The sequence below is a fragment of the Oncorhynchus nerka genome, linkage group LG6 (genome assembly GCF_034236695.1).
Source record: "Oncorhynchus nerka isolate Pitt River linkage group LG6, Oner_Uvic_2.0, whole genome shotgun sequence".
In the NCBI taxonomy this organism is placed as follows: Eukaryota; Metazoa; Chordata; class Actinopteri; order Salmoniformes; family Salmonidae; genus Oncorhynchus; species Oncorhynchus nerka.
Genome location: NC_088401.1, coordinates 82,812,915 through 82,826,614, shown reverse-complemented (window position 1 = coordinate 82,826,614; position 13,700 = coordinate 82,812,915). Strand labels below are relative to the sequence as shown.

The 13,700-nt window shown below is 44.6% G+C and overlaps 1 protein-coding gene across 1 annotated transcript in view; it reads right to left on the bottom strand.

The window, feature by feature from the left end:
• Positions 1 to 2,661, bottom strand: part of LOC115120622 (protocadherin Fat 2-like) — a 70,756-nt gene extending 68,095 nt beyond the window's left edge. Inside the window, 1 exon segment of the mRNA XM_029649574.2 lies at positions 2,470 to 2,661. The gene's annotated coding sequence lies outside the window, so the exon portion shown is untranslated.
• Between the last annotated feature and the right edge of the window lie 11,039 nt (positions 2,662 to 13,700).

The following is a 13,700-nucleotide window of genomic DNA, read 5'->3' as shown; positions in this document are numbered from 1 at the left end:
TTTGTACTGTGTCTACCAGGCAACCAGGCTGCTTTGTACTGTGTCTACCAGGCAACCAGGCTGCTTTCAAACTACATTCTGGCAATTATGAATTCCTTATCCTACAAAATATTTTCTCAAGTATAACACTTAATGTGAAGTGTTGTTGATTATGGTTATTCTAGAACACAATAAGCACAGCTCACAGTATAATGTATTTCATTATTCAGTATATTGGCTCAACTTTATCAAATGGGGAAGTGGCCAAATGTTAAATCCCAACCTATTTGTGGAATTAGAAAGTAGTTCAGCAGCAGTCGGTCTACGCTGTTAAGTTATTCCATAGACTACTGCTCTGAACAATGACCCTTTCTGGACCAGTGAGTTACCCCCACACCTAGTATCTCTGGACATCAGCCGTTAGTTACCCCCACACCTAGTATCTCTGGACATCAGCCGTTAGTTACCCCCACACCTAGTATCTCTGGACATCAGCCGTTAGTTACCCCCACACCTAGTATCTCTGGACATCAGCCGTTAGTTACCTCCCCACACCCTGTGCCACAGGCAGATCAATTAACTAAATTACTGGGAGTGGACCAGTCAAATGTCTTCAGTCTAATGTAGTGCGTCACACCTACACATACCTATCTATTGGTAAACCACCCCTCGCTGTAGCATCACTGTGAAGGTTATTCCATGTTCAGGAATGTGAGGTACAACAGGCACTCATCAACTCCTAGATCTTCAGAGCACCAAAAAAGGACAGTGTCCTAATGGAAGGGATTCCAGGAGGTTATCTGACGGGGCCATCCGTCTGTCATGGTGACTTAAGTTTTCAAAAAAGTTCAGACCGTCAACTTCTCACAGATTTCACAGGTGAAAAAGTGTCCATTAGGACACTTCCCTGTCTTCCCATTTGTCCTCCCTTTCATATTACTGCGTGCCTGAACAAATTAGTGCTTTTTTGGTTGAGCGTGGTGCTTGCAATGCCAGGGTTGTGGGGTTGGATTCCCAAAGGGGTACCAGTACGCATGTATTTCAAATCAAATCAAATCCAATTTTATTGGTCACATACACTTGGTTAGCAGATGTTAATGTGGAGTGTAGCGAAATGCTTGTGCTTCTAGTTCCGACCGTGCAGTAATATCTAACAAGTAATCTAACAATTTCACAACAATTACCTTATACACACACAAGTGTAAAGGAATGAATGAGAATATGTACATAAAAATATATGGATGAGCGATGGCTGAACGGCATAGGCAAGATGCAGTAGATGGTATAGAGTACAGTATATACATATGAGATGAGTAATGTAGGGTATGTAAGAGTACAGTATATACATATGAGATGAGTAATGTAGGGTATGTAAGAGTACAGTATATACATATGAGATGAGTAATGTAGGGTATGTAAGAGTACAGTATATACATATGAGATGAGTAATGTAGGGTACGTAAGAGTACAGTATATATTTATGTATTATGCACTCTGGATAAGAGCGTCTGTTGAACGAGCGTCTGTTTAAATGTAAAGTCCTAGAGTCAACACATCTCAGTGACAGAAATCAATTGATCCTACTGGGGGCCAAATGAAGCCACTCTTGGAAAGCTGTTTTTTTTTCTCAGTAAACATGGGTCAACTAGGGTAGACAGAGGGAGAAACAACTGAGCGACAACTTATGAACAAAGCAACTTTATATCAGGAGTACTTGAATAATTATTTATTTTTTAAATGAAAAACTAGGGAGTACAAGTTTAGCTCAATTCCAATGCATATTTCACAGCAATTACGTATCTCCTGCACAATGTATACATACAAAACTACAGAAAACTGCTTATAGTGAAATGAAATAGTCCCAAATAGTGCACTATATGCAAACTGTTCCCACATTGTGACATATCCTAAGCCATGGCCAGACATGACGGCACTCAGGATCAACTGTACGTTCACAGTAAGTCACTTGGTAACACTTTGATGAATAAGTCTTTTTAACTGCACATGCATGTTTAGAATAGCCTTTGAATGCATTATAAATCATTAAAACATGTTACAAATTCTTATGATTTGTAAGACTTTAAGAGTTGTAAGGCTAAATGCTTAGAAATGTCAAAAACTTCATTAGCTAAAGTTAAGCTAGCATCAGTCAACACTGACATGACAGAACAAAAACTTAACCAAGGTCCTCTGAGTTGACCCCTTCTAAAACTTTTCATTTAACCCGTAACTAGGCAAGTCAGTTAAGAACAAATTCTTATTTTACAATGACAGCCTATGAACAGTGGGTTAACTGGTCTAGGAACAGTGGGTTAACTGGTCTAGGAACAGTGGGTTAACTGGTCTTGGAACAGTGGGTTAACTGCCTCGTTCAAGGGGCAGAACAACAGATTTTTACCTTGTCAGCTCAGGGATTCGATCCAGCAACCTTTCGGTTACTAGTCCAATGCTCTAATCACTAGGCTACCTGCCTCTGTGGTGTTAACTTACCCACGGTTCTCTGAGTTAACCCCTTCTTTCTATTTTCCTCTTACGCTTTAGGGATTTTACAGATCCAGCAAAACGAGAGTGACACGCACTGTTCTTCTTCCATCTCATGGGAATCCCATAAACCACTCGTGCAATATTGTAAACTCCATCAGTGTCAGTAGCTGGCTAGCTGGTGTTACTCACTCCATTCCAGTCAGGAGCTTTGCAGTAGAGTACAAAGACACTCCTAGCTCCCTGAAGAACTCCATGGTCCCCTCCCACTTCTCCCACTGTCCCTCCCTCCCTCCCTCCCTCCCTCCCTCCCTCCCTCCCTCCCTCCCTCCCTCCCTCCCTCACACACTTACACACCACACACACACACGCACACCCACACCCACACACACACACACACACCCACCCACACACCCACGCGTGCCTGTGCACAGATTGTGGGCTGTTTTTTTTTTTCATGTTGGCCTGCTGGGCTGGGGCCAGAGAAGAGCTCAGTACTCTCAGGATGTGTATTGAAACAATTGTTGTTGGTGGTGTCTGTCCTGTTTGGATAGTCTAACTCTCAGGTTTGGGAAATCAAATCCTGTCTCGCTCTGGTCAGCTAATAGCCTAACCACCATCAAGCAACATTATGGACTAAATGTTCAAATGTTCAAATCCTGTTGCTTGTCAAAATAAGATCCCAATGAACTACGTGTCACCAATAGTATTACATTTGATTCATTTAACCTTTACTTACAGTGAGGCAAAAAAGTATTTAGTCAAGCCACCAATTGTGCAAGTTCTCCCACATAAAAAGATGAGAGAGGCCTGTAATTTTCATCATAGGTACACTTCAACTATGACATACAAAATGAGAAAAAAATCCAGAAAATCACATTGTTGTCACGCCCTGGCCTTAGTATTTTGTGTTTTCTTTAATATTGTGGTTAGGCCAGGGTGTGACATGGGTGATTATGTGTTTGTTTTGTCTAGGGGGTTTTGTAGATTAATGGGGTTGTGTTTAGTATAGTATTCTAGGTAAGTTTATGGTTGCCTGGAGTGGTTCTCAATCAGAGGCAGGTGTTTATCGTTGTCTCTGATTGGGAACCATATTTAGGCAGCCATATTCTTTAGGTATTTCGTAGGTGATTGTTCCTGTCTCTGTGTTTGTTGCACCAGATAGGGCTGTTTCGGTTTTTCATGTTTTGTATATTGTTCATTTTTCATCTTTCATTAAAGATGTATAAAGATAACCACGCTGCATTTTGGTCCTCCTCTCTTTCACCAGAAGAAAACCGTAACAGAATCACCCACCACAACAGGACCAAGCGGCGTGGTGACAGACAGCGGCAGCAGGAGCAGCGAAATCAAGATTTCTGGACTTCGGAGGAAATCTTGGACGGAAAAGGACCCTGGGCACAGCCAGGAGAATATCGCCGCCGCTGGAGGCGGTGAAAGCGGAGAGGCGTTGGTATGAGGAGGCAGCAAGGCTGCGTGGCTGGAAGCCCGAGAGTCAGCCCCAAAAATGTATTGGGGGCGGCACACAGGGAGTATGGCGAAGCCAGACAGGAGACCTGCGCCAACTTCCTGTGCTTACCGGGGGGCTAGAGAGACCGGGCAGGCACCGTGTTATGCTGTGGAGCGCACAGTGTCTCCAGTGCGGGTGCATAGCCCGGTGCGGTACATACCAGCTCCTCGTATCGGCCGGGCTAGAGTGGGCATCGAGCCAAGTGTCATGACGCCGGCTCTACGCATCTGGTCTCCAGTGCGTCTCCTTGGGCCAGCTTACATGGCACCAGCCTTGCGCACGGTATCCCCGGTTCGTCTGCATAGCCCAGTGCGGGCTATTCCACCTCGCCGCACTGGCAGGGCGACCGGGAGCATTCAACCAAGTAAGGTTGGGCATGCTCGGTGCTCAAGAGCTCCAGTGTGCCTGCACGGTCCGGTCTATCCGGTACCACCTCCACGCATCAGCCCTCCGGTGGCAGCTCCCCGCACCAGGCTTCCTGTGCGTGTCCTCGGCCCAGTACCACCAGTGCCAGCACCACGCATCAGGCCTACAGTGCGCCTCGCCTGTCCAGCTCTGCCAGAGCTTTTCTCCTGTCCAGCGCTGCCGGAGTCTCCCGCCTGTCCAGCGCTGCCGGAGTCTCCCGCCTGTCCAGCGCTTCCGGAGTCTCGCGCCTGTCCAGCGCTGCCGGAGTCTCGCGCCTGTCATGAGCCGCCGGAGTCTCGCGCCTGTCATGAGCCGCCGGAGTCTCCCGCCTGTCATGAGCCGCCGGAGTCTCCCGCCTGTCATGAGCCGCCGGAGTCTCCCGCCTGTCATGAGCCGCCGGAGTCTCCCGCCTGTCATGAGCCGCCGGAGTCTCCCGCCTGTCATGAGCCGCCGGAGTCTCCCGCCTGTCATGACCCGCCGGAGTCTCCCGCCTGTCATGAGCCGCCGGAGTCTCCCGCCAGTCAGCATGGAGCAGCCAGAGCCACCAGTCAGCATAGATCCGCCAGAGCCGCCAGTCAGCATGGATCCGCCAGAGCCGCCAGTCAGCAAGGATCCGCCAGGATCCGCCAGTCAGCCTAGATCTGCCAGATCAGCCAGTCAGCCAGGATCCACCGATCTGCCAGGTTAGCCAGGATCCGCCAGTCAGCCAGGATCCGCCAGGATCCGCCAGTCAGCCTAGATCTGCCAGATCAGCCAGTCAGCCAGGATCCACCGATCTGCCAGGTTAGCCAGGATCCGCCAGTCAGCCAGGATCCGCCAGTCAGCCAGGATCTGCCAGTCAGCCAGGATCCGCCAGTCAGCCAGGATCCGCCATTCAGCCAGGATCCGCCAGTCAGCCAGGATCCGCCAGTCAGCCAGGATCCGCCAGTCAGCCAGGATCCGCCATTCAGCCAGGATCCGCCAGTCAGCCAGGATCCGCCATTCAGCCAGGATCCGCCATTCAGCCAGGATCCGCCAGTCAGACAGGATCCGCCAGTCAGACAGGATCTGCCAGAGCCGTCAACCTACCTGAGCTTCCTCTCAGTCTTGAGCTACCCCTCAGTCTTGAGCTACCCCTCAGTCCCGAGCTACCCCTCAGTCCCGAGCTACCTCAGTCCCGAGCTGTCCCTCAGTCCGGAGCTGCCCCGCAGTCCAGTGGGGCCCTTGGTTAAGGTTAGTAGGCCAAGGTCGGCGGCGAGGGTCGCCAATCTAAGGACGCTAAGGAGGTGGACAAAGACTATGATGGAGTGGGGTCCACATCCAGCGCCAGAGCCGCCACCATGGACAGATGCCCACCCAGACCCTCCCCTATGGGTTTAGGTGTGCGGTCAGGAGTCCGCACCTTTGGAGGGGGGGTACTGTCACGCCCTGGCCTTAGTATTTTGTGTTTTCTTTATTATTGTGGTTAGGCCAGGGTGTGACATGGGTGATTATGTGTTTGTCTTGTCTAGGGGTTTTGTAGATTAATGGGGTTGTGTTTAGTATAGTATTCTAGGTAAGTCTATGGTTGCCTGGAGTGGTTCTCAATCAGAGGCAGGTGTTTATCGTTGTCTCTGATTGGGAACCATATTTAGGCAGCCATATTCTTTAGGTATTTCGTAGGTGATTGTTCCTGTCTCTGTGTTTGTTGCACCAGATAGGGCTGTTTCGGTTTTTCACATTTCTTGTTTTGTATATTGTTCATTTATCATCTTTCATTAAAGATGTATAAAGATAACCACACTGCATTTTGGTCCTCCTCTCTTTCACCAGAAGAAAACCGTAACAATTGTAGGATTTTTAATGAATTTATTTGCAAATTATGGTGGAAAATAAGTTGTAGTGCTGTAATACTGTAGTGATGTAGTTATGTAGTACTGTTATACTGTAGTGCTGTAATGCTGTAGTGCTGTAATACTGTAGTGCTGTAGTGCTGTAATGCTGTAGTGCTGTAATACTGTAGTGATGTAGTGACGTAGTGACGTTGTGGTGCTGTAGTGATGTATTGCTGTTGTGATGTACTTCTATAATACTGTAGTGCTGTAATACTGTAGTGCTGTAATACTGTAGTGATGTAGTGCTGTAATACTGTAGTGCTGTAATACTGTAATGCTGTAGTGCTGTAATACTGTAGTGATGTAGTGCTGTAATACTGTAGTGCTGTAATACTGTAGTGCTGTAATACTGTAGTGCTGTAATACTGTAGTGCTGTAATACTGTAGTGCTGTAATACTGTAGTGCTGTAATACTGTAGTGCTGTAATACTGTAGTGCTGTAATACTGTAGTGCTGTAATACTGTAGTGCTGTAGTGCTGTAATACTGTAGTGCTGTAATACTGTAGTGCAGTAGTGCTGTAATACTGTAGTGCTGTAATACTGTAGTGCTGTAGTGCTGTAATACTGTAGTGCAGTAGTGCTGTAATACTGTAGTGATGTAGTGCTGTAATACTGTAGTGCTACTGTAGTGATGTAGTGCTGTAATACTGTAATACTGTAGTGCTGTAATATTGTAGTGATGTAATACTGTAGTGATGTAGTGATGTAGTACTGTAGTGATGTAGTGCTGTAATACTGTAGTGATGTAATACTGTAGTGATGTAGTGCTGTAATACTGTAGTGTTGTAATACTGTAGTGATGTAATACTGTAATGATGTAGTGATGTAGTACTGTAGTGATGTAGTGCTGTAATACTGTAGTGCTGTAATACTGTAGTGATGTAGTGCTGTAATACTGTAGTGCAGTAGTGACAGTGACATAGTGATGTAGTGCTGTGGTGCTATAGTGATGTAGTGATGTAGTGCTGTAGTGATGTAGTGCTGCAGTGACATAGTGACGATGTAGTGCTGTAGCTATGTAGTGCTGTAGTGATGTAGTGCTGCAGTGACATAGTGACGATGTAGTGCTGTTGTAGTGATGTAGCTATGTAGTGATGTAGTTATGTAGTGCTGTAGTGCTGTAGTGATGTAGTGCTCCAGTGACATAGTGACGATGTAGTGCTGTTGTAGTGCTGTAGTGATGTATTGATGTAGTGCTGTAATACTGTAGTGCTGTAGTGCTGTAATACTGTATTGATGTAGTGCTGTAGTGCTATAATAATGTAGTGATGTTGTGATGTAGTGCTGTGGTGATGTAGTGATGTATTGTTGTAGTGCTGTGGTGATGTAGTGATGTATTGATGTGGTGATGTATTGATGTAGTGCTGTGGTGATGTAGTGCTGTGGTGATGTATTGTTGTAGTGCTGTGGTGATGTGGTGATGTAGTGCTGTGGTGATGTAGTGATGTGGTGATGTGGTGTTGTAGTGATGTAGTGCTGTGGTGATGTATTGATGTAGTGATGTATTGATGTATTGTTGTAGTGCTGTGGTGATGTATTGATGTATTGTTGTAGTGCTGTGGTGATGTATTGATGTAGTGATGTATTGATGTATTGTTGTAGTGCTGTGGTGATGTATTGATGTAGTGCTGTGGTGATGTATTGTTGTATTGATGTATTGTTGTAGTGCTGTGGTGATGTATTGATGTAGTGCTGTGGCGATGTAGTGCTGTGGTGATGTATTGTTGTAGTGCTGTGGTGATGTGGTGATGTAGTGCTGTGGTGATGTAGTGATGTGGTGATGTGGTGTTGTAGTGATGTAGTGCTGTGGTGATGTATTGATGTAGTGATGTATTGATGTATTGTTGTAGTGCTGTGGTGATGTATTGATGTAGTGCTGTGGTGATGTATTGTTGTATTGATGTATTGTTGTAGTGCTGTGGTGATGTATTGATGTAGTGCTGTGGCGATGTAGTGCTGTGGTGATGTATTGTTGTAGTGCTGTGGTGATGTGGTGATGTAGTGCTGTGGTGATGTAGTGATGTGGTGATGTGGTGTTGTAGTGATGTAGTGCTGTGGTGATGTATTGATGTAGTGATGTATTGATGTATTGTTGTAGTGCTGTGGTGATGTATTGATGTAGTGCTGTGGTGATGTATTGTTGTATTGATGTATTGTTGTAGTGCTGTGGTGATGTATTGATGTAGTGCTGTGGCGATGTATTGATGTAGTGTTGTGGTGATGCAGTGTTGTAGTGATGTGGTGATGTATTGATGTAGTGCTGTGGTGATGTATTGATGTAGTGATGTATTGTTGTAGTGCTGTGGTGATGTATTGATGTAGTGCTGTGGTGATGTGGTGATGTAGTGCTGTGGTGATGTATTGTTGTAGTGCTGTGGTGATGTAGTGCTGTGGTGATGTAGTGATGTGGTGATGTGGTGATGTGGTGTTGTAGTGATGTAGTGCTGTGGTGATGTATTGATGTAGTGATGTATTGATGTATTGATGTAGTGATGTATTGATGTAGTGTTGTGGTGATGCAGTGTTGTAGTGATGTAGTGCTGTGGTGATGTATTGATGTAGTGCTGTGGTGATGTGGTGATGTAGTGATGTATTGATGTAGTGATGTATTGTTGTAGTGCTGTGGTGATGTATTGATGTAGTGCTGTGGTGATGTGGTGTTGTAGTGATGTAGTGCTGTGGTGATGTGGTGATGCAGTGTTGTAGTGATGTATTGTTGTAGTGCTGTGGTGATGTATTGATGTAGTGCTGTGGTGATGTGGTGATGTATTGATGTGGTGATGCAGTGTTGTAGTGCTGTATTGATGTAGTGATGTGGTGATGTATTGATGTAGTGATGTATTGTTGTAGTGCTGTGGTGATGTAGTGCTGTATTGATGTAGTGCTGTGGTGATGTATTGTTGTAGTGCTGTGGTGATGTATTGTTGTAGTGCTGTGGTGATGTATTGATGTAGTGCTGTGGTGATGTATTGTTGTAGTGATGTGGTGATGTATTGATGTAGTGCTGTGGTGATGTATTGTTGTAGTGATGTATTGTTGTAGTGCTGTGGTGATGTGGTGATGTAGTGCTGTGGTGATGTGGTGATGCAGTGTTGTATTGATGTAGTGCTGTGGTGATGTGGTGATGTAGTGATGTATTGATGTAGTGATGTATTGATGTAGTGCTGTGGTGATGTATTGATGTAGTGCTGTGGTGATGTAGTGATGTAGTGTTGTAGTGATGTAGTGCTGTGGTGATGTATTGATGTAGTGCTGTGGTGATGTGGTGATGTAGTGTTGTAGTGATGTAGTGCTGTGGTGATGTGGTGATGCAGTGTTGTAGTGATGTATTGTTGTAGTGCTGTGGTGATGTATTGATGTAGTGCTGTGGTGATGTGGTGATGTATTGATGTGGTGATGCAGTGTTGTAGTGCTGTATTGATGTAGTGATGTGGTGATGTATTGATGTAGTGATGTATTGTTGTAGTGCTGTGGTGATGTAGTGCTGTATTGATGTAGTGCTGTGGTGATGTATTGTTGTAGTGCTGTGGTGATGTATTGTTGTAGTGCTGTGGTGATGTATTGATGTAGTGCTGTGGTGATGTATTGTTGTAGTGATGTATTGTTGTAGTGCTGTGGTGATGTGGTGATGTAGTGCTGTGGTGATGTGGTGATGCAGTGTTGTATTGATGTAGTGCTGTGGTGATGTGGTGATGTAGTGATGTAGTGATGTATTGATGTAGTGCTGTGGTGATGTATTGATGTAGTGCTGTGGTGATGTAGTGATGTAGTGTTGTAGTGATGTAGTGCTGTGGTGATGTATTGATGTAGTGCTGTGGTGATGTGGTGATGTAGTGTTGTAGTGATGTAGTGCTGTGGTGATGTATTGATGTGGTGATGTAGTGATGTGGTGATGTGGTGTTGTAGTGATGTAGTGCTGTGGTGATGTATTGATGTAGTGATGTATTGATGTATTGATGTAGTGCTGTGGTGATGTATTGATGTAGTGCTGTGGTGATGTATTGATGTAGTGATGTATTGATGTAGTGTTGTGGTGATGCAGTGTTGTAGTGATGTAGTGCTGTGGTGATGTATTGATGTAGTGCTGTGGTGATGTAGTGATGTGGTGATGTAGTGATGTATTATTGATGTAGTGCTGTGGTGATGTATTGTTGTAGTGCTGTGGTGATGTATTGATGTAGTGCTGTGGTGATGTGGTGTTGTGGTGATGCAGTGTTGTAGTGATGTAGTGCTGTGGTGATGTGGTGATGTGGTGATGTGGTGATGTATTGATGTGGTGATGCAGTGTTGTAGTGCTGTAGTGCTGTATTGATGTGGTGATGTGGTGATGTAGTGCTGTGGTGATGTAGTGCTGTGGTGATGTAGTGCTGTGGTGATGTAGTGATGCAGTGTTGTAGTGATGTAGTGCTGTGGTGATGTAGTGCTGTGGTGATGTGGTGATGTAGTGTTGTGGTGATGTAGTGCTGTGGTGATGTAGTGCTGTGGTGATGTAGTGCTGTGGTGATGTGGTGATGCAGTGTTGTAGTGATGTAGTGCTGTGGTGATGTAGTGCTGTGGTGATGTATTGATGTAGTGCTGTGGTGATGTGGTGATGCAGTGTTGTAGTGATGTGGTGATGCAGTGTTGTATTGATGTAGTGCTGTGGTGATGTGGTGATGCAGTGTTGTAGTGATGTAGTGCTGTGGTGATGTATTGATGTAGTGCTGTGGTGATGTAGTGCTGTATTGATGTAGTGATGTGGTGATGCACTGTTGTAGTGATGTAGTGCTGTAGTTCTGCTGCTTTAGTTCTGCTGATTACACCCTCAGGTTAACAACCTTTTTCTTATCGTTTTGATAACAGTGGCTTACTGCTCATGTTCAGTACAACTCTCAGCAAGTTAACCGAGGGCGTTGAATGAGGTGAACGAGCCAGAGTTAAACGAGATATTTGATTCTCTCAGATAGTGGAGCATCTGTCCTCAGTCTTCACCGTGGGTTTAGTGGGTACTGTTAGGTGCCAACGTGGTTCAGGACACAGTGGGGGGGAAACCTGTCGATATTCCCTGTACATCTCTTTCAAACCCAGGGGCAGGAAGAGACACTGAAGATGAAAAAGACAACTCTAGGTAGTACGACAATCGAAGTGTGCTTTCAAACGTCTATATTTTATTGTAAGAAAAGTTCAGGACACAAGCACCAGAGTGAGGAAGTCAGAACAGAACAGCCTCCTTGGTTCCTCCTCAGTTCCTCCAGGCATTGAGAATTCATGTAAGCAGGCCACAAGGACCGTGCCAGGACCTGACCTTTCCAGGGGCACAGTGAACACATGGACGCCAGGGGGGAGAGAGGGAGTCTGTTGGGTATGGCCTACAAAGACAACAGAAGGTGGGTACTGGGTCAGCAGCAGGAGGGGCACCTGTCAGATGAAGAATACTGTCAGATGAAGATCAAGAGCAGACACAGCCTTACTGCTGGTGAAGAAACGCTTGGCATTGCATAGATGTCGGTTTTGCAATGTTTTTAATTTGAATAGCATTTAATTGTGTATTCAGGATTTAGTTTTACAGTCATCCAAAGCAGTAGAAGCAGGACCGGTTTTTAAAATCATGATTCATGAACTGTAGGGCCAGACTGGATAATCTGCAAACTATTTATATACACTACCAGTCAAAAGTTTTAGAACACCTACTCATTCCAGGGTTTTTCTTAATTGTTACTATTTTGTACATTGAAGAATAATAGTGAATACATCAAAACTATGAAATAACAGATATGGAATCACGTAGTAACTAAAAAAAGTGTTAAAAAAATCAAAATATATTTTATATTTGAAATTCTTCAAATTGCCACCCTTTGCCTTGTCGACAGATTTGCACACTCTTGGCATTCTCTCAACCAGCTTCATGAAGTAGTCACCTGGAATGCATTTAAATTAACAGTAGTTAATCTTGTTAAAAGATCATTTCTGGAATTTAGTTCATTCTTAATGCGTTTGAGCCAATTAGTTGTGTTGCAACAGAGTAGGGGTGGTATACAGAAGATAACCAAACATGGCTATCTTCTGGCTATCTAGTCCATATTATGGCAAGAACAGCTCAAATAAGAAAAGATAAATGACAGTCCATCATTAATTAAGACATGAAGGCCAGTCAATGCGGAAACTTGCCTTCATGTCTTTGAAAGATTCATGCCTTCATGTCTTTGAAAGATTCATGCCTTCATGTCTTTGAAAGATTCATGCCTTCATGTCTTTGACAGAGTCATGCCTTCATGTCTTTGACAGAGTCATGCCTTCATGTCTTTGACACTTTGAAAGTTTCTTCAAGTGCAGTCGCAGAAACCATCAACCGTTATGATGAAACTGTCTCTCATGAGGACCGCCACAGGAAAGGAAGACGCAGAGTTACCTCTGCTGCAGAGGATAAGTTCATTAAAGTTACCAGTCTCAGAAATTGCAGCCCAAATAAATGTTTCACAGAGTTCAAGTAACAGACACATCTCAACATCAACTGTTCAGAGGAGACTGCATGAATCAGACGTTCATGGTCGAATTGCTGCAAAGAAACCACTACTAAAGGACACCAATAATAAGAAGAGACTTGCTTGGGCCAAGAAACACAAGCAATGGACATTAGACTGGTGGAAATATGTCCTTTGGTCTGATGAGTCCAAATTTGAGATTTTTGGTTCCAACCACCATGTCTATATGAGATGTAGAGTGGTGTGGTTCCCAATGTGAAGCACGGAGGAGGAGGTGTGATGGTGTGGGGGTGCTTTACTGGTGACACAGTGATTTATTTAGAATTCAAGGCGCATTTAACCAGCATGGCTACCACAGCATTCTGCAGCAATATGCCATCCCATCTGGTTTGGGCTCATCATTTGCTTTTTAAGACAATGACCCAAAACACCTCCAGGCTGTGTAAGGGCTATTTGACCAAGAAGGAGAGTGACGAAGTGCTTCATCAGATGACCTGGCCTCCATAATCCCCCGACCTCAACCCAATTGAGATGGTTTGGGATGAGTTGGACCGAAGAGTGAAGGAAAAGCAGCCAACAAGTGGTCAGCATATGTGGGAACTCCAAGACGGTTGGAAAAGCATTCCTCGTGAAGCTGGTTGAGAGAAGACCAAAAGTGTCCAAAGCTGTCATCAAGGCAAAGGGTGGCTACTTTGAAGATGCTGACATGTTGACTGGTGGCTCTGGCTGCTCCATGCTGACTGGCGGCTCTGGCGGCTCCATTACTACTATATGTGTTATTTCATAGTTTTGATGTCTTCACTATTATTCTACAATGTAGAAAATAGTCAAAATAAAGATATTTTGACCGGTAGTGTGTGTGTGTGTATATATATACAGTACATATTGTATATAAAATGAAAATGAATCCAAAAAGGTACTTAACACAGTTTTATTGAAGTATATACAGACAGTATGGTAATTATTAAAAATGTTCCCATAGGTTATTTTATCTATCTGTCTCTCAAGAC